This window comes from Polistes fuscatus, unplaced genomic scaffold, assembly GCF_010416935.1.
Source record: "Polistes fuscatus isolate 324 unplaced genomic scaffold, CU_Pfus_HIC Scaffold15, whole genome shotgun sequence".
NCBI lineage: Eukaryota > Metazoa > Arthropoda > Insecta > Hymenoptera > Vespidae > Polistes > Polistes fuscatus.
This window is the reverse complement of record NW_025113053.1, coordinates 3,112,372-3,137,628: the sequence shown is the minus strand read 5'-3', so window position 1 is coordinate 3,137,628 and position 25,257 is coordinate 3,112,372. Positions and strand designations below refer to the sequence as shown.

The following is a 25,257-nucleotide window of genomic DNA, read 5'->3' as shown; positions in this document are numbered from 1 at the left end:
TATGTATGTATGTCTTGAAGCTCTTCCTTTCTACAGGCGTCACCCCCTTTGAATTCAATATATACCCCTTGCAATCTATTTATCTATATATTGTACGTATGTTTCTATATCCTTATTAAGTTCCTTTAATGATCGTGACTTCATATTTTTATTTCAATCATCGAATTAGTTGCTTTTCTTTATTGTTATTATGATATACAAAGCATTTATATTATTTAAATTTAACCGTGAATAAAACAAAATAAGTAAGACTTTTGAGAAAATTACAAATATAATTATATTATTATAATTAATAAATAAATATAATAATAATAATAATAATAAAACATAATAATAAATCAAGTCAAATATCCTTGTATTAGGCTCAAAACTTTGTAGCTTTCTTCGTGCTGTGTTCAAAATTTTTCAGGTTCAGAAATTTATAGCCCATCAGTATATATCTTTTTTATAATTTTCTTTTAATTAAACTATAAATAATATAATATATTTTTCTATCTGAAATGAACTGGTATATAAGTATACATGTGAAAGTTTTTCGTTCGTTTTTTTTGGAAACTGTTGTGTATTGAATTTTTACTATCTGTATAAGTGTATGGTCTGTATAAATCCGTACAAATATTTAATGTTTAGAATTGAATTTTAGTTCATCTCAACATCCAAATATATGTCAACATACAATTGATATTATTCGAAAATATTCATCTCTTTTAAAATGTTCAAATATATATTAATAATTCATTATTCCGACTAACGAAGTGTTGAAACTTTAATGGGTTGAGTCGAATAATCTTATGGAACTATAGAACCGTTGGTGCTTAGAACCATGGATAACGCGATGACTGGTTTTGAAGTGAATAATATTCTGTAAGAGGATTCTCTGCTTTTGCTTTTCCTAGGATAACATTAAAAGGACGATTCTTGTTCGTTCTTGATGTTGTTTAAATACGACCCATCTCTCTCTCTCTCTCTCTCTTTAGCTCTCCATTTTCCTTCTCTTTCTCTGCATAGCACTATTCAACGAGGGAGAGTTCGGCATCGACTTAATCGTCGAGAGACAGAGAGAATTTACATTCACAGTGAAACAATGTCCTGCGTACCGACAAATCGGACGTTCACAGTCAACAACGACGCAATGAAATATGGCGATACTGATGGTCTTATATATATTATAATATATATATATATATTATACTTGAAAGGGGGAAAATGTATGATTGTATTACTTTTTGTTTAATTCTCGTTTGAAATAAAAGATAGGTGAAGTTATATACCAGAGATAATTATATCAATTTTCATTTGGATTAGATAAAAAGTAATAGGATTTGTGATTTCTTTGTACTTGCAATTCAGCTTTGTTTTAGCTATAGCGTTATGTTAGATGCAGAAAAGTATACTAATATAAATATAGAAGTAATATATATATATAAATACATATTGAATTCCATTTCTTCTTAGTTCATTATTCGAGAAAGTTTGATAATGAACGAACGACATTCTTAAAATAACGGGTGCAACCATATCCTAAGTTATTTCGATTAATTAAGAGTTAACGAAAAAATGACCTTGACCGTTGGGAATTCCGTCAACCGAGAGGATCTATCGGCTCGGAAAATCATCGGCTTCTACTCGAATAGGCCGTTGTCACTAGTTTCCTTGTAGTACAAGGATACCGTAACCAGAGGAATGCTCGTTCGCAGTAATGCAATAACTGTGGTATCACGACGGCAGGATACCACGAAGGGCTGGCATTCAGATTGGTCGCATCTCCCGCCGGTAAACTTGGAAGCATTTGCGCAAGATCGATTACTTCAAGTTTCAGAAGAAACTCGAATGATGTGAAAGAATTACCGAAGATGATATGAATTTTCTTTTGTGACAAAATCAATTTGGTTAATATAACGTTATACGATTTTTATAATCGTTTCTTTCGTGTTTCAATGATAATTGAAATCACTTCTATAAAGATACACTTTCTTATTTTAACACGTTCACGCCGAGAGGAAAATCTACGTTTTTCCGCGTGAGGCGGGACTGTCTTATCTCCTTACGCTTCGTGGGGCGGGGCAACATTGTTGTTTTGAAAAGTTGCATAGGTAAAAATTAATAATTGTTATCAATTAAAAATATTGAATGTTACTGTTTATTATACATAATTTTTATATGTAATGTTGAAAACAAATAAAATCAACTTATTATATATATTGCCTGACCCCCCCTAGGCAATGCTAGCATTCCCTGGCACCCATACCCAGGCATTGCTAGCTGTGCCTGACTTTTTTAGGAATTGATAGAATTTAGATTTACCATAGAATTTTAGAATTGCTATAAGAAACTATTAGTTTTCTATAAGAAACTATAAGAAACTGAATAATAATGAATAATAATGAATAATATGATTTGTTAGATCAAGAAACAACTCGATTTCTTGACTTAGTTAATGCTATAGTAGTAAGGTATACTTAAGCATCTTGATTAGTCATATGTCAATATACGCATAAGTGCGAAGGATGGGCTTTAGCCTTAAGTGCCATTTTCGCGTTTACTAGCTAGCATAATCGAATCTGCAAGGATAGAACCAATTTGATTACTTAGAGAGTGAAAGAGATGGAAATAGAGATAGAAGGAAATGGATGCTTCGACATTACTCCGTGCAATATCAAGTTATTACTACTTGTGAGTTCGACTTAATAAACGTTTATCTAATACGATGTATGATGAAAGAGAGAGAGAGAGAGAGAGAGTCTCGATATTGCTAGAAATTGGATATACTATTACGAGTTATGAATATTATTATCTTTTATTAAGTTTTCTATTTTCTTTCTACCTCGAGGTAGTAATACTAATTTGAACTTATTGCAAAAAAGGGAATTGTATGTTCGGTATAAAATTTTTCCGTGGAAAAAATATGAGCATTGTTTATGCACTTGAACCGTAAGATTAATACAGAGAGTGTATTAATCTTACGGTTCGGACTTTCCATAACGCTTGAGTGACTAAAAGGTAGATTATGATCACTTTTGCGATAGTTCATCCTTGATAGAAAGGAAACGAATATCTATCGTTGCCATAAAAGTATCAAGATTTCTTTTTGATCTCGTCCTTTGATCTTACCATTGTCTCATTTCTTTGTTTCTCCTTCTTTTTAATAGATCGATCACAAGAATATTATCAAGGTGATTTCGCGTTGAGTATTCAACTTGGTTCGTTTGTTAAAGTCGAACTTTTTCCTTCGATTCGATTTCGAATCGTCAAAATGAACAATATTTTATCGTTTTTTTTTTTCTTTTTTTTTTCGAGAAGTATAATATATCTTCAGTTACATTTCGTTCCATTATTTTACCGTCTACTCTCAAATGAACGCATTTCTTTGTTCGAAATCACGTACTTTTGATCTTCGAGAGAGAAAGAGGATAACGATCGAACGATCTAATTTAGAGAAAAAGAACCGGATAAGGATAGGGTAAGGATAGTTAAGGATGATTCACTCAAGTACGTCACGTTCGACGTTTTCCTCGTAGCAATCAAAGACGCTCGAACGTTTCAACTCGACAACATGGCAGATTATTGTTACAGAACAAAAGAGAATAAAAACGATAGAACACAAAATGCACCTTTCCTTTCCTTTCCTTTGGCACACTTTTACGTGGAAGTAACACCGTAAGTGATTCTTAAACGTTTGTTTCTCTCTGCAGAGAGACACGTATACACATACATACTTAAAAGCTATACAGTAGCAAGAATGAATAGGAAGGTTGGGAATACCGTACAATATTAGGAACATGGGCTCTTTTGCGAAACTACCGAAGTGTTGGATACAATCCAGAAACTTTTCTTCCTTTTATTTTTTTTTACCTTTCTTTATGCGCATACGCGCGTATTCACGTTTTTTCGTACGTATGCCGCGTAAACGATACATCCTCCGCAATCTTCTAATTTTTATAACAATATGATAATTCTTTATTTACGAGAACTTATATATTAATTATATTGCACTTTGTGGATGTATGATAAGGGAAATGCATTTTTAGAGAACATTTTGATCTCTTCGAAGGGTAGCGATATTACGTTCAGGATGTGTATTCTTTCTTTCGTGAACATGATTCATCAAAAGTAATATATATGCATGCATATAATTAGGATAAATATTACTTTATTTAAAATTTAGTTAATGATATGTATCGTTTAGTTTTTCATTTTAAACAAATTTCTCGAAAATATTATGAGAGTTTATTGTTATATATTGTATATATATTATAATAGTTGTTTCATTTTTTAAAACATTTTTTCGAATTATTCAATGTAAAATAATCAATAAAGCGTTATTATAAAATAAAATAATATAAGATAAAATAAGAGAGGAAAAGGATGTATAGAAGTTTGGATTGTAGAAATTATTCATCTCAGTGGAACAAGGGTGAAAAGATATGAGATGGGAAGTGTACACCCTTTTCCGTATTTGTTTATTCGACGTGTCGAGCATCGGTGGCCTTGTTGGCCGGTTGGGTCAGTGCCAGACTTAGTATTGCTTCATAAATCTTTACCCAAGGAACTCCTGCATCATCTCGTATTGTGTCGCAAATAGTATCCCGCCTGCCCGCGTACCAATAATCGGATGTATTCGAGCAAATTTATGACCGATGCCTGTCCCTTCGAAAGGAACTTGCCGTGAAACTTGCAAGAAACTCATTTAATGCTCTCGGATGTATTAGTTAATCTCGTATATTTCTATGTCGAGTTAATTTATCGTAAAGAAATTTCAATCTCTTATATCAAAATGATGAAACTCGAGAAAAATCGTTACAACTGACCAGAAAATGGGAAATTAAATTCTTCATTCGAGGATTTAATTCTTATTCCTCGCGAATAATAAGAAATTGTTTTCCAAAGAATTCCGTTACTCCGTGTTCGACTAATAAGAAAAACCATCAAGAAATTGGATCGTTAATTATTGTTATCGACGGTTATTCATAAAAGAAAATGGTATTAGAGATCTCAAGCGCGAACAACTCGAAAGCTATAAAAGAAAGAAACGTTCGTCAAAACTTTAGTTATGAACGTCCTTTCATGACGAACGATATTTTATCGGGAGGGTGCGAAGTTATATTCGCTTACTGCTTCACAAAACACGAATGAACGAGATCGTTAAATAGACCATAATGATAGATAAAAATAGTAGAAGAAGAAAAAAGTCAGGTAAAGTGTCATATTTAATTGATAAACGAATTTATGTTGCATTTGAGTGTTATCCTCATCATCCAACAATGCTTTCAATTCTTTGTCTTCAAACTTTTTCCGTGGTCTTTAACGTTTTTCATTTCTCGCGTGAAAATCGTCACTTGGCGACCCGATACGATAACGTTAATTTGTTAATTTCATGTAATTCGCGTGAATTACATGAAATAAATAAGCTGAACGGTTAACGTATGAAAAAGAAGGCAGAATGAAATACTTCAATTAGATAATATATATGAATTTACACGAGAGGCGAATAATTAAAGTATGAAATGATAATTTGATTCGTAGATTAGATTCGATAAAACATTACGATTAACTAAATATTTGTTTTTATCTACTTTCCCATAAACGCTTAATTATTTGATATTAAACTTAGTTATTTCATGAATTAATCGAATTATGCGAATTAACACCTATATGTACAAAAAAAAATATATATATATACTTGTACTAGGTATAATTTAAATTCATAAAAATATTGAAATCTAGTAAAATGGTGTAACATTTCATACGGTTAAAGTACACTCGGATCGTAGGGTTGCTAAATCCTAAAGGGTTTTCCTAGCGAGGAAAAGGATAGATCCACTCATTCGTTTCCCATTTCAAGAAACTCTACAACTCCTTTCCATCAGTTTCATCTCGCATTGGTAGAAACTTACTGGTGGATCAAAGTCTGAAGACGAGTCGTCGAAGACATGCGCGCGCGCTCGCGCGCATCTATGTGTTGGTATATGGTATATAGGTTCGTATATGTATATCTAAAGGAGAAAAGAAAGATGAAGAGAAGGAATGGAAGAAAGAAAAAAACATGGGAAAGAGAGAGAAAGAGGAATAGTGGAGGAGGTATTGAGGTCGGATGCGAGAGGCGTCTCGTTGAGGGTAGAAATATAGGGAAAAAGACTCGGGAAGAGAAGATCCGGAAGAGAGAAGCAAGTTTCTCCTTTCCCCCCCCTCTTTCTCTCCATCCCTCTTTTTCCTTCTCTTCTTTCTCGTTTTACTCCCCTCTGGTTCACGCATCGACGCCTCTTTACCGCGAATGCGAATCGCTTGCTAAGGCGAAACGCTTGACGAATGATGAAACGGTTTCGCTGGCATGAACGCTGTAAAAGTATAAAAGAGTAAGAAAGAGAGAGAGGGTAAGGATACGAGAGGAGGGTAACGCGGAATGAAATAAAATCGAGCGTTTCGCGGGTGATGAACCGTGATGACGAGTCGCGATAAAGGTGCGAGACGGCATCGTGAAGATGTATGAATTTAGGATAACCGAAAGTACCCTCTACAAATTCCTCGTCTCGTCGCTCGCTTTACGGAACTGGAAAAAGACCGGGGTATCTTTTTTTTTAATTTACTTTTATTTACTTTCTTCTTTTCTTTTATTTTCTTTTCTTTTCTTTTCTTTTCTTTTATCCATTTCGAAGAGAATATAATCAATTTATTCAAATTGCGTGGCATAATAGCAATGTTTCGAGTCAAATCATTTCTCAATCCGTGGATTGACGAATGAACGTCAATTTCACGTTTCATTTTTTAATTACACGTTTTAATATTACATTTTTATTATTATTTTTGAAGTTATACTTCTTTTGGCGCGTTGGGGAAAATGTAATGGGGAGTGATTTTGTTCCGAGCGTCTGGAAAAACGACACCATGAAGTTTGTCGGTATTTACGACGCGCGGCAAAACGATTTCAAGTATACGGCATGAAGTTGTCTTCTTTTCTTCTTTCACCCATCCAAATACTAATCGTACTCAGCGCCAGTTTACTTAAACGATCGAAGCGAGAACTAATGCTGTAACCGCGCCATGGCTGTTGACGCGTGAAGTAATTCGATATATCTCTCTTATATTTAGTGTGGACTGATATCCATATTTTGATATTTTTTTATTCTTTTTTATATATATATAATAATAATTATTTTTTTAAGTTATTTTTTTTCTTTGAAGATTTTTTTTGAAGTTATTTTTGAGGTTATTGAGGTTATGTTCGTTTTGGTGCGGCAAAGAAGTATAACTTCATACGTGCGTACATAAGTACACACACCAGTTTTTTTATCAAAAGAAAATTCTTTTCTTACTTTTTATATTATATAACATTTGTACGTTATAAATGTTAAAAACAAAGTTGGATTTCTCGAAAGACGAGAAGCACGAGTTTCGTAAGTATTCATCGAAGGAGTAGAATGAAGCAACCAACGTCCAACTTACTCATTCGTAAAGGCATCGCCGTCGTAGTGATATCGTGATTCGCATCTCTATTTAAAGTCGGACACTAGACAAATGTTAGCATTCGCGTTTCCCATTCGTACTGTCGGTACGCTAGGTACGTGTGATGCTATATCTACGAATATGGATACCCATTTGAAAGACATCCGAAATGGGGCGCATGGAAATTTTTCTACTTTCCATAAAGAGAGAGAGAGAGAAAGATAGAGAAAGAGAGGAGGAGGAGGGAGAAGTGGAGAATGGGTGGAGATTGGGAGGGAGAAGGGGAGGCAAAAGAGGGACAAGGGAAAAGAAAAGGGCGAAGATGTGCAAACGGAACAAGAAGCCTTCTAGGCGTGGGAAACTCTGCTTTTGACATATCTCGACGTCGCGGGAAAAGAATATGCCTTCCTTTTCTTTCTTTTTCTTTTTCTTTTTCTTTTTTTGCTATTATTTAGGTTATAAAGAAAAAAGTCCCTGTGTTTCTAAAGTATTGTTTTGTTTTGTTCTTTTTTCTTTTTTTGAAATTTTCTTTATCCGTCATGTAATTTACAATAAACGTCGATATCCGTCAAGAGAGGAAAAGAGACTACAAAAATTCGATGCGACAACAATGATTTTGCTTAAAGAAATAAAATATTTTTTGTTTTTTTTTTTTTTTTTAGTACCTACAAAGCGGAAGTATATAACGGGTATCTAAAAATTGATTATACGAGGGGTAGGAGAGAATTTTTGAATGATTTATATATGATTTTTTTGGAACGATAATTATGTTTTTACGATTTATGAAAGTGTTATAACGATAAAGAAAAATAGACAAAAATATATAAATCCTTGTGAGTTATAACAATCGTATCGAAATGAGAAATAGCCGAGATTCACGTTGGAAATGTATTTCTCTTATTAATGAGTTATTCTCGCATATTTCCAAATGTGATACACGGAATACGAATACGTTGGAGAAGTCGCGACTTCTGTGGTTTGCCGTTGATCTCGTCGACGCGGTGAGGTGAGGGTGACAACATAGAGCTGTCGAAAGCAATTCGGATTATTTATAAAGCTTTTTTTCCTTCGGCTAGAGTTCGAACCATGCCTACTTCCCTCTGCCATAGTCCTCCCGTTGCTTTAAAGCCAAACGCACGAGACCACGCGAAAAGCATCGAAGAATTTTCACCGAAGGAAAGATGAAATTGTCAAGGAAATCGTAGCACGATGAGAAGTCCTCGACGTTTTCTTCCAATGTCTTCTTCGTGCGTTTGACATTTCAGATTAGATTGTTTTTTTCTTTTCATTTCTTTATACTGGTTCTACCAAATCCAATGAGACGTTAATCTAAAAATATTGCAAATATGCTGATGAAAACCTGAATTGATATTTATTCATTATATTATCCGGTGAATGTGAATATCAACGATGTTGACAAATCTTTAGGATATGTTATTCGTTTTATACAATTGTTGCTTTGGAGGTTTACTATTATTAATAAATATATTCAGTTTATTTTCAAACTTTTCGTATATTAATATAAGAGATCGACGAATATTCCAAAATCGTATAATCCAAATTATAGTCCTTTTACGATCTGCTATATTAACGCAAATCCTACTTGTGCATATTTCGCGAGAACTTTCAATTATTAACATTTTAACTCGTGCAACTTTAATTAATTCATGAAGTTTTTTCAAAGTGTTCTTAACGGAATATACGTAAACAAGCGTACGTACTAGCTTTTCTACCATACAATTACGAATTAGTATAAACGTTTCTTATACCGAAACTGTTTAATTAGAGAACACACGTGTTTGCGCTCGAAAAGAGTAGTTATTATTGTCATCATCTTTGTTTTTTCTCATTTTCCTTGTATACCTTTATTGTTCCGACAACGTGTCGCGTATTAAACTGGATGACTTTATCCCCGCGTCACGCTTTAACGAGACGATTTAAGAGGGATGGCTGTGTTACCTGGTAGATACGAATCGAGGAAAGGAAAACAGGAGAAGAAAAAGAGGAGAAGAAAATGAAGGAGAAAGAAGAATACTCTCAAGGGTTTACTGAAAGAGAGAGTAAACAAGCGTTTACGAGAATAGCCCATTATCAAGGCCAATATCCAAGATGCTCGAACACTTTTTAACGACACTAACTTAACGCATCTTTTTTCTTTTTCTATTCCGCGGTATTTTTTATTTTTTTTTTATTTTTTTCTCTTCTTGCCTTTGAACGACTGGTTCCCCCATTTTTCGTGCTTCCATTTTAACATTCTCCTGTTCTCGTAGAATTTCACAAGACTCCATCGAAAGTCTCTTTCATCGAGTAACCGACAACCGACTGACAACGACATCAACCTCGACATCTTTTTCCGATAGGTATGCCTTTTCTCACACTTCTTTCGTAGCTTTCGCGTTTCAATGGTGTTCTTTCTTACTTTCCATCGAACAAACTAATCGTTGATTAGTATGATACACGTATAATCAATCTTTGGAATCATCTCACTCTCTTTTCTGTGGAAACTTTTCTTTTTTGTTTTCTTGTTTCTTTTTTTCCTCTTTATTGTAACTATTATTTTTCATTCGTTTATTCTTCATGATTTATCTTTTCATGTTTTATGCTTTTTTCATGACCGCTCATTTATGACTTGGAAATTAATAGCTGCAGGAAAGATAGAGCTTCCATGAAGTTAATATGTCGTTTTGAATGTTAAATCGGATAAGCAATTTCGTTGAGCTGCTCGAAATACCAACAGAGAGAGAGAGAGAGAGAGAGAGAGAGACAGAGAATAAAAAATCGTAATCATCTTTTTGATAGGAACAGTAAAAAGATAGTAACCAACCCGATTCGTTTCCTTTTCTCCAGTTATCGAGAACGGTAATCGATTTTATATGTCGCCAATGTGAGAGATCCCTTTGCTTCGGTATTTTTTATGTCGAGCGATCAGAGAAGGGCTCAAAGGTTCCTTAATAAAGGACACCGATAGGCTCTCTTCATTGAATTCGTTCTGATACTTTTATCCCTCGAAATCCGTGTCGGGCCAAGCACATCGAATAAATTTCTCTTTCTCGCACGTCGATTCGCATATTCCATCTCTTGCTTGAAACGATTCTTTGAAAACGAATACTCGTTTATGGTGAGCCCTGCTGCCTTGCTATTATACTATATTCCGTTAGATGTCCAATTCAAAATCGATGAACGGTTGGATCATCATAATCACTCTTTATTCGTGAATTTATTTACGAGCATCGCAATTTCCATTGTGCGATACTCAACGGAGTTGTCTTAAAATAACAAATAAAATATCTCACCGCCGTTGTTTATCCAAATTATTTTCAATTACATCGAATATTATATAAATATATTATCATTATTATTATTATTATTATTAATAATAAACAATATTATTTTACGTTGAATTTCTTTTTAATTTTTTACCATAAAGTTGATATTATATCCGTATACATTGTATTCGCGCAGTAGTGATCACAATTCATTTGCTAATGTTTGAATGTTTATTAAATATCATTAAAAGATATATAAATTCGCGAATAAAATTTGCGTGTGACCAACATTAATCTCGTATCGATGTTTCGATAAGTTATATAATTACACGTCATATACGTCATAAGAATACAATAGCAAAATAACGAACGGACAATCAACGCGAGTAAGTTGAAATCTGAGAATCGGTTCGGTATCATGCCAGAAGTATCGTTGATATTGGAACGAGTGTGTTTGGAGTCGTTCGACAATTATTTAACAGTCATATATCGGCGTATCTGCAGTTGATCGCTTTACGAACGATTTCTCGTTAGTTTTGCGTCATATGCACGTTTTCGTCATATCGAACTAAACGATGTGCATTATCGTATCTTCAATGTTACCGTGGATGCATAACCTTTTGGCTTTGTCCCCCATTCCCCCGTAGATTTGCAAAACCGATAATGCTAGGCAGCCGATCGTAAAACGTACATTCGTCATTTCCCTATAGTCGAGTCATCGAGATTTGCACGCGATCGCTTCGACGCGATTCGATGAAATTGAAAAAGTTAGATCGGACGTAACAATCACGCGAAAAACAAATCTTATAGCCGTTAGACGTGGACGATTATTAACCATTTGTTATTTATTACCTTTTTTTTTTTCTCTTGCTACTTATTTTTCTTTACTAAACATATTTGGAAGTTTTATAATTTGTTGATTAATACATCATTTTATTTATTATTATAATTAGTTTATATATATATATATATATATATATATATGTAAAATATCATTTTTATACAAATCTGTATAGAACACATAAAAGATATATAAAAAGAATTTATTATCACACATTTTTCGTTTTTAACAGATTTACACGTTGAAAATAAAATCCAATGTCGGTTGTCGATAACCCGACATATTCAAATATTCAAAATATTAGATCTATCGGAAAATTCTCTGTCGAATAATGTCATTCTTTTTTATCTATCCATAATAGCTCCATCATTTTACCATTGTATTTTCACGTATGTTCTCTTATAAATATTGCAAATCAATGTTTTTATAATCTCATTATTAAGTATGATTTATCGTATTGAAAATGTATTTTATTTTTTATTTTTTTATTCTTTTAATTTCAAAAATGAACGCGCGCGACAAAACTTTTCCATATAGTTTTTCAACATATTTCAAATAAAAATATCTACGATCATTTATAAATCATATAAAACGTTTGAAAAATAAGTATACTTAAATATACTCATTTTTACATCGTTCTTATCTTAATCTGATTGTAGTGAAAAAAAAAAAGAAAGAAAAAAGGGAGGAGAGTTAAGTTAATCGACGAAAAGTATCTCTCGACGATTTATCTCGACGAAGTATAAGAAGGCTTAAGATGAAAGCGCGTTGTTTCGTCTTCTAAACCGGCACGGACAGATTGCAGGGGGTTCGTTTATACGAGACACTTACACTTTCGACGTTGTATGGCATCGATTTATGCCTTGGCATGCCGTAAATTCGACGGATCTTCTACCGTAAAGTTTCATCAGAGACTGGTATTCCCCACGTCATGAAAATTCGTTTCGTTTCATCACCCCCCACAGCTTCAACGATTTTTCACGTGATATTTTCTTGTTTTTTTTTCTCTTTTATATATTTTTGTTTTTAAATTAATAATTGATCAAATATGATAATTAGCGAGCTTAAAAATATGTAGATATATTGATATTGCATATGTATGTAATTCCATCGATTGGTAAACTCTATAATACCTAAATGCATACATAATAATAAAATAATATATTTATTCAGCTTTCCCCGGCCATTTATAGGATTTGACTTACAATTTCCTAATTACAATTATAAGCTATTTTATCCATTTGTTTTTTTTTTCCATTTATACTCGCACTCATAACCAATTCATCTGATTGGCTTTTATAAGACTATCCTATTCTATTCTATTCTATTCTATTCTATTCTATTCTTTAGAGTTTCTTTGACCCAAAATTCTATATTGCGTACTTGTTACTTCTGTTTTTTCTTTGTAACTTTCCTAACCGATCTATACTTTTCCTGTTATTTCTTCCGCTTATTATTTATCTTAAACTTATACCACTTTTAATTTTTTTACATTCTCAAGATTTTTAAATTCCACCCCCATGGAATTGATTGAGTTTTTAAACAAACTCATCAATTCCTGTAATGATTTTGATCGATATTAATAATTCGAAGCTTCGGATAATCGAATATGAATGATAATATAAAGATTAACGATAAAAAGATCGATAAGAACGTAAAAATAATTTCACTTTTCACGAAATACTTCGATCCGTCATCTAAAGGTAGATCTCTAGTTAAAGAGAATTCGAATATACAAAACGATTCAGCGGAATCATTCCAGGCTCACGAGTCTGGATACGAGGCGTCGAAACACGTTTACGGATTTTCCCATAGACGTGGTAGATATGTATATCGTATTCGCACAGTCACGACTAATTTACCGTACCGCCGGACGATTTATATTTTGGTGAAATCTATTGCATCGACAAAAAGCCAATAGCCCAGGACATTCGGTTATTTCAGCTGATGTATTATTATTGGTGAATCTCGTGGTCGTCAGGCGGCCTGTTGCCAGCATCACCGGTAGTTGTACGACATGATTTAAAGTGAGATAGAATTAGAAATAGAGAAAATTAGTTTGGGATGCGAGGGCCTCCAAGCTTAAATAGGCATTCGTTAGGAGATTGGACGGTAGGCCCTGGATAGCTCAATTGGTTAAAGAGCAGTCGCCCGGAAACTAGAAGTCCGGGTTCGAGTCCCGGTCCAGTCAGTTTAACGGCCTAATTTTTTCACGAATCCTACATATATAATATAATATATATATAATAATATAATATATATATGTGGGATGCGAGCACCTCCAAGCCAAATTTAAATAGGCGTTCGTAAGAAGATTGGACGGTAGGCCTTGGATAGGTCAATGGTTAAAGAGCAGTCGCCCGGAAAGCGGAAGATCCGGGTTCGAGTCCCGGTCCAGTCGGTCCAATTTTTTCACGAATCCTACATTAATAATAGAGAAAGAGAAAGAGAAAGTGAGAGAGAGAGAAAGAAGGAATTTGTGTATTTAGGAAGAAAAGTAATAGATAAAGAATATGAGAGAAGGAAACCGTGGTGTATGGAAAAGAGAGAGAGAGAGAAAATGTGTGTATGTGTGTATGTGTGAAAGAGAAGGAAGAGAAATGATAGAGAAGAGAGAAGAGACATCTAGCAACAACGTAAAATACGCGATTTCCGCGTATCGCGTAGGAGCGAGCACTCGCTCGAGACATTTTCCGCCGACGAAACCCGCACGCCCTTTCTATGGGAGCTCTGCGAAATTGTTTTCAACAATAGGCGAAACTAACAATAGGACGAAGTCGTATAGTACCGTTCGAAACGACATAGAGAGGGTGGAGTGTTGTGTATACTTACATATACGTACCTTAGTCAGGAGATGCTACAACGAGAATATCCGTGTTGCTTTGGTTGATGCGTGTACCCGATATGAGAGAGAGAAGGGTTAGAACTTTGCATTCTCAAAGCTCATGGTGAATTAACACAATGCTTTTCTCTTACTATCCTCCTATACAGTTTCTGTATCTCTCACTCTCTTTTCGATTTACTCTCTCACGCAATACTTTAAGAAGTATTAAGATAAGTAAGACTATATATATACAACGTGCTATTCGTAGTTTCTATTTCATGATAGATACGGGTGCTAGTTTCCAGTAATGATCGTTATTCAACTTGGATTTCCTTTATTCATATAAATGGAAACAATAGAAGTACTTATTATTACTGTTTTAATGTGTTTTTCATTGTTTTTAAATGAGGAATAAATGATGGAGTTATTAAAGGATCAGTAATATTGTTTGATTAATATGTCATGTATTATGTTTCACGCTTTTTAACTTTGTTTAACTATTATCAAGGAACGTTAGGAAAATTTAATAACGTTGAATGGTTTAGAGAGGCACAATTATTTTTATTTTCAAATATTATTAAAGTAGATAAGCAAAGATTCAATTATTGATCTGTATTTTAATAATTATTTTTAATAAAGTTATTATTTAGTTATTTAATAAATAAAAAATAACTAAAATATCGAGATTGATTTATTAATACAATCAAGATAATAAAGAAACACCATTAATCTTTTACCTTTATTCTAATGGTCATTATCATCATCTTCATCATCATTATTATTTGTATTTCATTTAATAGCAGTTTATTGACTTTATCATAATGCTTTCGCATGAGCACTTAATCATTTAGTAATTTTAAAATAAACGTCACTTTGAATTTGTTAATAATGAAACATAAATTGCATAATATTGTATTATTAAAAAAAACGGCTTTTATATACCGATTAGAAATCTATAATAAAGATAGTTAATACATTAATATGATAAAAGGCATATTATTCGAAGGAAATAATAATTATTAAACAAATAAGTAATATTAAACGATCATTTTTGAAAAAAGAGTAAAATTATTTTGTTTTAGACACTCATTTTAGATGTTTATTGCTTTGAACCAATACTACTATACTACTATACTACTATACTACTATTATAGAACCATTATACTTTTATTTATTATTTACTATTTTCTTTTTACATTTATCTACTTACTGTGCGTTACTACTAATATAATAATAAGTTTAATAATAATTACATAATTTTCATTTCCGTTTTGTTTTATCTATACATTACATTGTACTATACTGTAATTAATGGCCTTTAGGGAGCCTAGGCTCTAGGGTCAATAAAATATTATTAAATAAAAAAAAATAAATAAAAAACATCGTATTTAAATAATTTGTCAAGTACGCATGCGTACATACATCTAACTATCAACTAAAAACATTTCCTTTCGTTTATATTTTCGTATTTTTTGATCTCTTCAATATTTATGTTTTATCTTTAGTCTCGCTACTTATTCATCCTACCTTTAGTCTGTTTATATCGGTCGAACTGTGACAATATCGCAACAGCAACAGCTGAGTGTTATAGATTAAATTTTCCAAATCGTTGTCATGCGGATAGAAGGATGATCAATGGACAGTCCAGAGACTAATTGAATACAGTTCGTTCCACGATTATTATAAATCTAACGGCTGTAAAAGGAATTTACATTTACAATTTTTAAATACAATTTTTGTTCCAAAACTACTGTGCTTCGAATGAAAAAATGTTACTACTTTTTTCGATTAATTTTTATACGCAGTATTATTCTCCACTTAATTGTATCATACATTTTTTTAAATACACTCCGAACTATGGCTGAATTCTAATTATATTATAACTTACGTAATTGAAATAATAACTATTTTTATAATTCCAAACTTTTCAAATGTCAAATTATTTTGATACGAGGATTATACATAGCACACTTATATTTTATTAAAAATAACCTTATTTTTTCATTTATTTTATATAGTATGCAGAGAGGAGGGATTAAAAATATGTTTTAGCACAAATTCTTTATTAAGTAATTAATTAAAACATAAATAAAAAACTCATTCTTGTTCGGATTGTTGGTAAATGAAATAGCGTAAAGATATCTAATGATTATAATCCATAGTTTTAACGAAAACGCGTATTATTTCATTTCGATACGAATTTTACTACTCACGGGTTGGCAATTTTCGTAGAAAAATTGAGAAATACAGTGAATTGCACGACTCTATGTGACGTTTTCGTGGCAGACGTTATACGTCTCGATAATCCATCTCGAATGCCTTCACTTTCAATTGCAGTAGATGCGAATCGTTTGATGCACCACCAACCGTTACACGTGTTACTTTTATTTTTGATTTCGGACTCGTGTTCGTGACTCGATACTGTCGTAATATATTAACTCTTTAATACGTTATATTTGTAAGAAAAAAATAGAAAATCACATGGGACGGTGACTGTGTCCCTTATTATCGCGATATAATAACGTTAATTTTCTTTTCCTTTTTTTTTTTTGTTGTTGTTGTTGTTGTCCATTTTTATCTTTATCTAACGCAAAGAAAGTTCCGACGTACTTAACCGTCATCCTAACGAAGTTTTCTAAGTAACTGTCTATGACGGAAATTTGAGAAGATAATTCGATATCGAATAACTTTGCATTTACTTCGTTATCGATCGTCATTCTCGATTATGCTTTATCATTTGTTCACTTTAATATGTATATTATGCTTCATGTTATCTACCATTAAATAATTATCAGATAGAATATATATGAGCCGTTTATTTTGAAAGTGGTCTAACTCCATATAACCTTAAATTAAGATATTTAAAGGTTTGCGTTTCAATGCAATTAAAAATATTCGTAAAGAATAACAATGAGTTATGTTGCTTAAGTGTATCCAAAGGTGTTAAATTTACAGTTCCTATTAAAATAATGGCAATTATTAAGTGAATAATATGCGTTTTCTTACCAAGAATGGAGTTAGGCCACTTTCAAAATTAACAACCAGATTCGTTATAAAATTTGAAGGAACCGAAGTCAATTCAACATAATTTAAGATGCTTCAAATTGCGAAAAAACTATACTTATTTTATTTTACATATCTTTATAACACTTTAGAAACATAAATTATGCGATTCAAAATATTTGTACAAACATAAATTACAAAACAATTTTCTACTCATCTACATTTTGTGTATGTTAAAGGGATTTAAAGAAATCATGATGTTCCAGTGGTATATATCGTAATAAGTCAATTATGTCCTTAAATTTTGCGGTTGTAATTTGTCTTATATTTTTATACAGTGGTGTCAATACAATATTTTCGAACTTTCTTGGTCTACCCCGACGTGGTATTAAATTCAGGACTTTCAAATTTTCGTTCTCATTCATTGATGACTTATAGAAAATCTTATTCATTTTTGACAAAACGCATCCAACATATTTTTAACCAGTTTATTGGTTCTCCGTTAGAATTCTTTACCCTTTTAAAAATTGCGTCTTCTAATAATTTTGTTGATACAAAATCTTCTTGTCTCATTTCATGTACAATAAAGTTATTACCTTTCCGACACTTTTTGATAATATTGTAATACTCTCGGGGGACAAACAGTAAATTATTTTTTTTTAATGCCATTTCTACCACACCAAAATCTCTACTCCTAATGGAGTTAGGTCACTTTCAAAATAAACGGTTCAGTGATTCAACTAACTCTGAAAACTTATGTGTCCAGAATTACCGTATTTACTCGGAATATAAAAATCTTAAATGCTTTATTGACAGATAATTTGAAGCTGTACATGTTACCGTGGGTAACCGGAAAAAAATGAAAAGTGGAGTTAGGCCACTTTCAAAATAAACGGCTCATATATATTATCGACCAAAAGTTTGTAATCACTTGCCGATCTCCATTAAAATTTGATACAATTTTTTGATTAAAAAAAAGATACTAATAATAAATAATTCTGTATTAAATTCTTACTTCTCTAAATATATAAAGTATTCCAGACTTTTGACCGGTATCTAATGTTTAAAACAATAGTTTATTTATCATATAATCGTTTTTCATCGTAAATACATACGAAAAAAAAAAAGAAAGGGATATTCCTCGTAGATTTAGTAAAATCTTGAAATTTGTCGAGCAAAATTTGATCACGTAGGAAATCCTAGCGCGTTCATTGATGCTCGGAAAATAAGCTGGGACGTCGATTTACCATACGATATTTACAAGTAAATATACGAGCATCGTTCGTTGAATTTTTCGAGGTTGCTCGAACAAGCTACGACGTGCACTTTCTTCCACGGGTTTTACACGTTTTCCTGGTTATCGAGGTCGAAAGCGAACTTCGACAGCAATTCTCGTCAGTTGATATTCGCGCAAGAAGTGATAAAATTCATCTTTCTTTCTCTCTCTTGCTCTATCTCTTTTTTCTTTCTTTTTTTAAAACTTCGTGGAACTACGAGAGAGAAAAGAAGAGAGTACTCACATACATCGATAATCTGTTTTCCAGCACGAAAGAAAATGAATTTTCTCTGGAAGAAAAGTGGACCTTGTGATTCGATAGATTTTAATGAGAAATAACAGACTCGAGTAATCAATGATATCAACGTGTAGTTTGATATTCTTCAAACTTATAGCAAATAGGTTTAGATCGTTGTATAGCGAAGTATATCTTCAGTTAACTGAGAGAACAATACGAGTAAATCAAATACGACATCGTAGATAGAAGCAAGCAGCTGACTAATCAGCCACGCTATGCACACTCTATCCCAACTTAACCTGACACTTAGTTGAATAATCAACTATACCACGATCTAAACTTGCGTGCTATATTTTTACCTTGATATCCGATTGCTTGGTTTACATTTTGTATAGAAAGAAAAGGGAGAGAAGAATTCTCGAATAAATAAGTTTCATGATTATTTTGATGAAAATATATAACGGAGAGAGAGAAGATGATTCATTTGATACTTCACCTTTATAAAATATATATTTTAATATTATTAAGAACGAAAAGATATTTTCTCTAAAATAAAAATCATATTGTATATTCAATTTAGCGAAGAGATTCTTTCTTTATATTTAAATCTTGAACGAGGCATATATTGAAAATGCTGTTTTCTCATAGAAAATTATATTTCTTTGGGAAAAGATAAACTTTTTTTCTTAATTATCTTTTATCTTTTTTTTCTTGAAATATTATTTCGCGAATTGGCATACAATAACGTATTAAAAAGAGAAAATTTTCTTCCATTCGTCTTAACATCGTACGATAATTAAAATATTGATAACGATTTTTCATGTGCACGTTTCGTATACATATATATAATACACATACACATACACGGAATATACGTACAATCGGATATTTCGTGGATTAAAAGGGGATTGTTTAAAAGGCATGAAAGAGGGAATTACAGGGGAATTTTTTTCTTTACAATTTTACCATTGGCTTCTTTTTTTCTTTCGAATTAAATTATATTTCATTGATGTCGAATGAAGAAGTTCGACGATAGCATCGAGTTCGATTGTGAATTTCCAACGGAGATCTTTCATCAAGTAAAAGTATTTTCGAAAATGATCGTTCTCTTCGATCCTGGTTGATATTATTTCTCTCTCTCTCTCTCTCTCTCTCTTCATTTCTCTCTTTCTTTTATTTAGTGAAAATGAAGAGATCATATCGTTCGTTCCCTTTCATTTCCAACGACGTACCGAATATAATTTATCATCGAGACGCGTAAATAGGATTCTATATCTATACTTTCTATGAGATTGTTGAAAACGTGAAAATCAGCAAAAGTTATTGTTCGAGAAGACGCAAAGCGAGCACTTCCTCTCGTAAAATGACTAGCTACGTTATATAATATAATACTTCGACGTCGTCAAATTTATACAACAGTAAAGGTCGGTCCGAGAGGCAACACAGTGAACGACGACGTGGCTTTCGGAGTGCCTGTCGGAAATCCCTAACCACATTTCAGCATGTTGGCTGCTCTAAGTAGGATCCTCCCCCCCTTTCTCCCTCTTCCTCTCTCCGTCTCTCCCTCTCTCTCTTTCTCTCTGGCTACACATACCGACGTTGATGTAATTTTAATGAGCGCCCATGGGTCAAAGGAGGGAGGCCACCCTGGAAAACTGTAATTGCAAGTCAGCTTTTGGAATGGAGAAAGTGTTGATGATGGTAGTGAAAGGGTTTAGAAGAGAGTAAGTCGATAGAGATAAGGAGTCAAAAGGGGTGAAAGGAGTTGGAACGAAGAAGAATGGTAGGAAGAGTGAGAGAGAGGCAGTGAAAGAGGGGAATGAGTTTGAAGGACCTCCTGGTAGGTAATTCGGGTCTTTCGACGAACCATCTAGATACGGGGCCACGTACTGAACTACCTTCAGAAACTAACCACTACTACCACCACCTTTCTCGCACATTTAGAATTGTCCGACATTACTTAAACACACGGTGCATACACGTGGAATGCGTATTTCATTTCTGTTTGCGTAATTTCCATTCGTCGTGAAGGAAGCCAAAAGGGTTATATTATATTTATATATATGTTGTGTTATATCTACTTTATTGATAGAGATTTTCAGCGTGTTTTGTGACTTACGATTTAATTTAATTTAATTTTTTCTTTTTTTTTTTTTTAAACCATATGTTTATTGGTTTGAACCAATACTACTATACTACTATTATAGAACCATTATACTTTTATTTATTATTTACTATTTTCTTTTTACTTTTATCTACTTACTGTGCGTTACTACTAATATAATGATAAGTTTAATAATAATTACATAATTTTAATTTTCGTTTTGTTTTATCTATACATTATATTGTACTATACTGTAATTAATGGCCTTTAGGGAGCCTAGGCTCTAGGGTCAATAAAATATTATTAAATAAATAAATAATAAATATATATATATATATGTGTGTGTGCCCATAATTATGAAAGTGGTCTAAGTCATATATTTTTTGTTTCGAGATATTTAAAGGATTAGATTTGAACGTTAAATGAATTCTATATAATATTGAAATAACAAACACTATCCAACGGTTCATTTTTAACAATTTCGTGAAAATTACATTGAATTCATTTAATTTAAAATAATGTGACGTGAAATAACTAATAGACTTATTTTATTTTTTAACTTTGACTTAGACCACTTTCATAATTATGGGCACATATGCGTAATAACATTTGAACGATATCAACGAATTTGCCTGTTGAGAGTGAAAGATGATGGAGGAGGAAGAAAGATAACAAAGAGAATGAATGCTAGTTGCGTATGCTTCGTGAAATGTAAATACTCACCCGGATTTTCACTTTTCGAGTAGACCTCGCGATTATCGCGGGATTACCATTTAATGCGCGGGTTATCGCCAAGGCTCGTTTTTGCCAAGGCTATTATTGCGCTTTGATATGCAAAACGAAGCGAATGCAGTTTGCGAGGCTGCTCCGGTTGAAAGACGAGATTTCGATGATCGTTGAATTAATATCTTCTTATAATATTTTTTACCATTCTTATCTTTCGTCTTTTTATTATGCATAAATTTCTTTCTAACATTTTTATTTTTATTTTGAAATTATTATTATTATTATTATTATCACGATGATCATCATCGTTATTAAAATTGTATATTACTAATTTATAAAATATATTATTATATATTAATATATATTATTAATTTATTATTAATATTTAATAATAAATAAATATAATAAATAAATAATAAATAATAAATAAATAATTATTAATATTTAATAATATTAATTTATTATTAATATATATTAATAATAATAATAAAATATATTATTATATTTAAAAAAAAAAAATATATATATATATAAAATACATAGGAAAAATAATAGGCAGACACTTATCTTAAATCATACAAAGAAAATAAAGTCGAATAAAATAGTGTACCTCGAGACATATCAAGATTCCATTCTTACAGCGTTTCGATTTGGCGATCGAGAGATATGTTTCTTTTTGGAGGAAGTCAATCGCGAAAATGTGCCGGTCACGTATAATCATGGGACGCGATATAGGAAGAACGATGAGAATAGAAAACAAGTTATATAGACGGTTCTGGTGGTGGTGGTGGTGGTGGTGCATTGTTCGCGAATCGAGTCACGATGAGGTCGAGCGTTGAAGTGGACCAAAGAATAAATTCTTCTACCGAGATGTCTCCTCGTTCTTTTCCGTAGATGAAAACTGAATACTTATGTGTGCACATATGTGGGATATGGTTGGAAAAGTAAGGAAAGAAAAGAAGACTCTACCACCACCACCACCATCACCACCACCATATCGTACACCGACTTATTTCTCTCTTCTAACCTCCTTTTTGGCAAACGAACGCGAACAAACGGACGACGAGCATTCCCGTAGTCGCGACGAAATAACCGATGAGAATTTTGTCGACAAATATTTTTGGATGCTAGCCATTGTCTTCGTCGTCTTCTTCGTTGTCGTTTGCAACGTGTCGACTCTCCTCCATGGGGGCGGGGGGGTGGTGGTACTTGGCTTTCCCATCTACCTACATAATACGGTTTCTTCCTTTTTTTGTTTTTTTTTTTTTTAATTTATTAGATCGTTTATATGTTTATTCATATCATCGGTTGATTTATCGCGAATCTATTTCTTATACACAAATTTTGTCGTTTTTCTTGCTGTAAACCCATATGCAATTAACTTTTATGGGCTGAATTTATTTTGCCAGCGGAGTAATAACGGCAACGATGAAAATAAATTTTCCTTCTCTCTTTTCCCTTTCTATCTAATTTTCTTCTCTCTTTCTCCGTCCGTTCGTCTGTCCGTCTGTCTGTTTCGTCTGTCTCAGTCTTTCTCTCGCGCTACCCTAAAAGAGAATTTCCGGTGTAGGTATGGTATGTTTTTCCGTGCACGATAAATTCTACGCTTATGCATAGAAAGAGGCACACGATTACGAAGAAATACGTGCTAGCATATTGTTACTATAATTTCAGCCAGAATAAGAGGGATAAAAAGCTAAAAGTACCTTCTATATGTATTATATCTACGGCTTGAGACGAAATTTCGATAGATTTCGATAGCGAGCATTAAAATTTCATCGGTACTTTATGATGAACTTATTTCGTGAATTTCAACGTATTTTACTTCTATTCCATAGGAGCCCAGAAAATATTATGGTTTTTCAATGATATAAAGTTATAAACCGAAATATTTGGATTATCTATTTTTTTACTTCGTTTAAAAAATATTCGCGTATTGGTATTTTAGTAGGTAGATTAGATAGAATTAGAAAAAAGAAGACAGCTGTCTGTGTGTGTGTGTGTTTGTGTGTTTGGAAATCAGTGAACGAACGCGTGGAAGTGACAAGAAATGAAATTACAAGTGTGACTGGTAAATAAACGATAGAAAGAGTAAAACTACTTCAGTAGGAAGACTCGACGAAGAAATTTGGCGTCTCGAGAGAAAATTTCATTTTACATTAAATACTAGTCTTTCCCCCTGTTAAGTTAGAATTGAATCTTTTTCTCGTCAATTAATGAGAAGCTTGTCCGCATCTTTTTCTTTTTTTTTTTTGTTTATTTTCGACGCGCGCGAATAAACATTTATATATTTATAAAGAATAATTAATGAGCTTTGATATTGTTCGATTTTTATTTTTATTTTTTTTCTTTTCATTTCCCGAACTCTTGTATTATTTACAAAGAAAAAAAAAAAAAAGCTTAATTAGCAGGTAACATCGATTCACGAAGTTAATTATATTTCAGTTCTTTGTTATTTTCTACATCTTTTGCAATATTTCTCACATTTATATTTCCTTTTTTCTTTTTATTATATATATAATATATCTTGGCCATTGTTCTCGTCGTAAATCATCTTGACTGGATTGGGGCACGTATTTTTCTTTTCCTTTTTTTCTTATTTTTCTTTTCTTTTTTTTTTTCTTTTTTTTTGTTTAAACTCCGAGCGTTTTCATTTACTTTTGTATTAATAGTGTTCTCGCGTGAAATTTCAGGAATGGCTACGCATAATGGCTTAAATACAGGCCGTGCGTAATAGAAATATAATTTCCCGTCGTATTACGGAAAGGGGGTACGGGAATAGGACGCATGCGCTTTTCTCCGTACCGTTTCTCTCCCGTCAATGGGGTAAAAATGTTGAAGCGGAAAATACGGGCAGCTCTACGCCTTTCAACACCACTTGCACCTAAATTATTTAATGGTGCTGTTCAATTTGCAACGCATTTTGCTCGCTCTACTATAATTTTTTCGTATCCCGTCGTTCATCTACTTTTAATTTCTTTTTTTTTTTTCTATTTTCATTACCTCTCTTCAACCTCTTTTCTCTTCTTTTAATTCCATTCATATTATACCTGATACTTTATTAATTTTGCTATAAGAAAATACGCGAAGGATTTACTTAATAATCTTCTTTTTCTTTTTTCTTTTTTTTAGATACATTGCATTTTTATATGATTAACCTTAACAAGTGTTAAACGTCGGCATAGTTTTTTTTCTACGAGGAAACAATAATTCAATACATTTTTTTGATAATTATGGTGAGCGTTTAGATAAAACGATCTATAATACGTGTAGTTAAAGAATTATGTTCTCTTCATTCATTTCTTTCTTTTTTCACATTTAATATTTTCATCAAATTCTAAATACAAAGTAAAACAGTACGAGATCAAAGAGTCCAAGTTTAAGAGTTACAAAGTATAGAGTTAAGTAAAAGATTCAAAGAGTTCAAATAGAAACGAGTCTGATATATATATATCAAAATATAATTACTAATTATGCTAAAGAAATCAACAATAATATAACTGATTAAACAATTACAACGCGGAGTATAAGAAGACCTT

General features: G+C 32.4%; 1 long non-coding RNA gene across 1 annotated transcript in view; it reads right to left on the bottom strand.

Annotated features, from left to right (window-relative positions):
• Positions 1–21,016, bottom strand: part of LOC122514491 — a 779,718-nt gene extending 758,702 nt beyond the window's left edge. The window contains exon 1 of the long non-coding RNA XR_006303066.1: positions 20,970–21,016. This is a non-coding gene — a long non-coding RNA (uncharacterized LOC122514491). The remainder of the gene's footprint in view (positions 1–20,969) is intronic.
• Between the last annotated feature and the right edge of the window lie 4,241 nt (positions 21,017–25,257).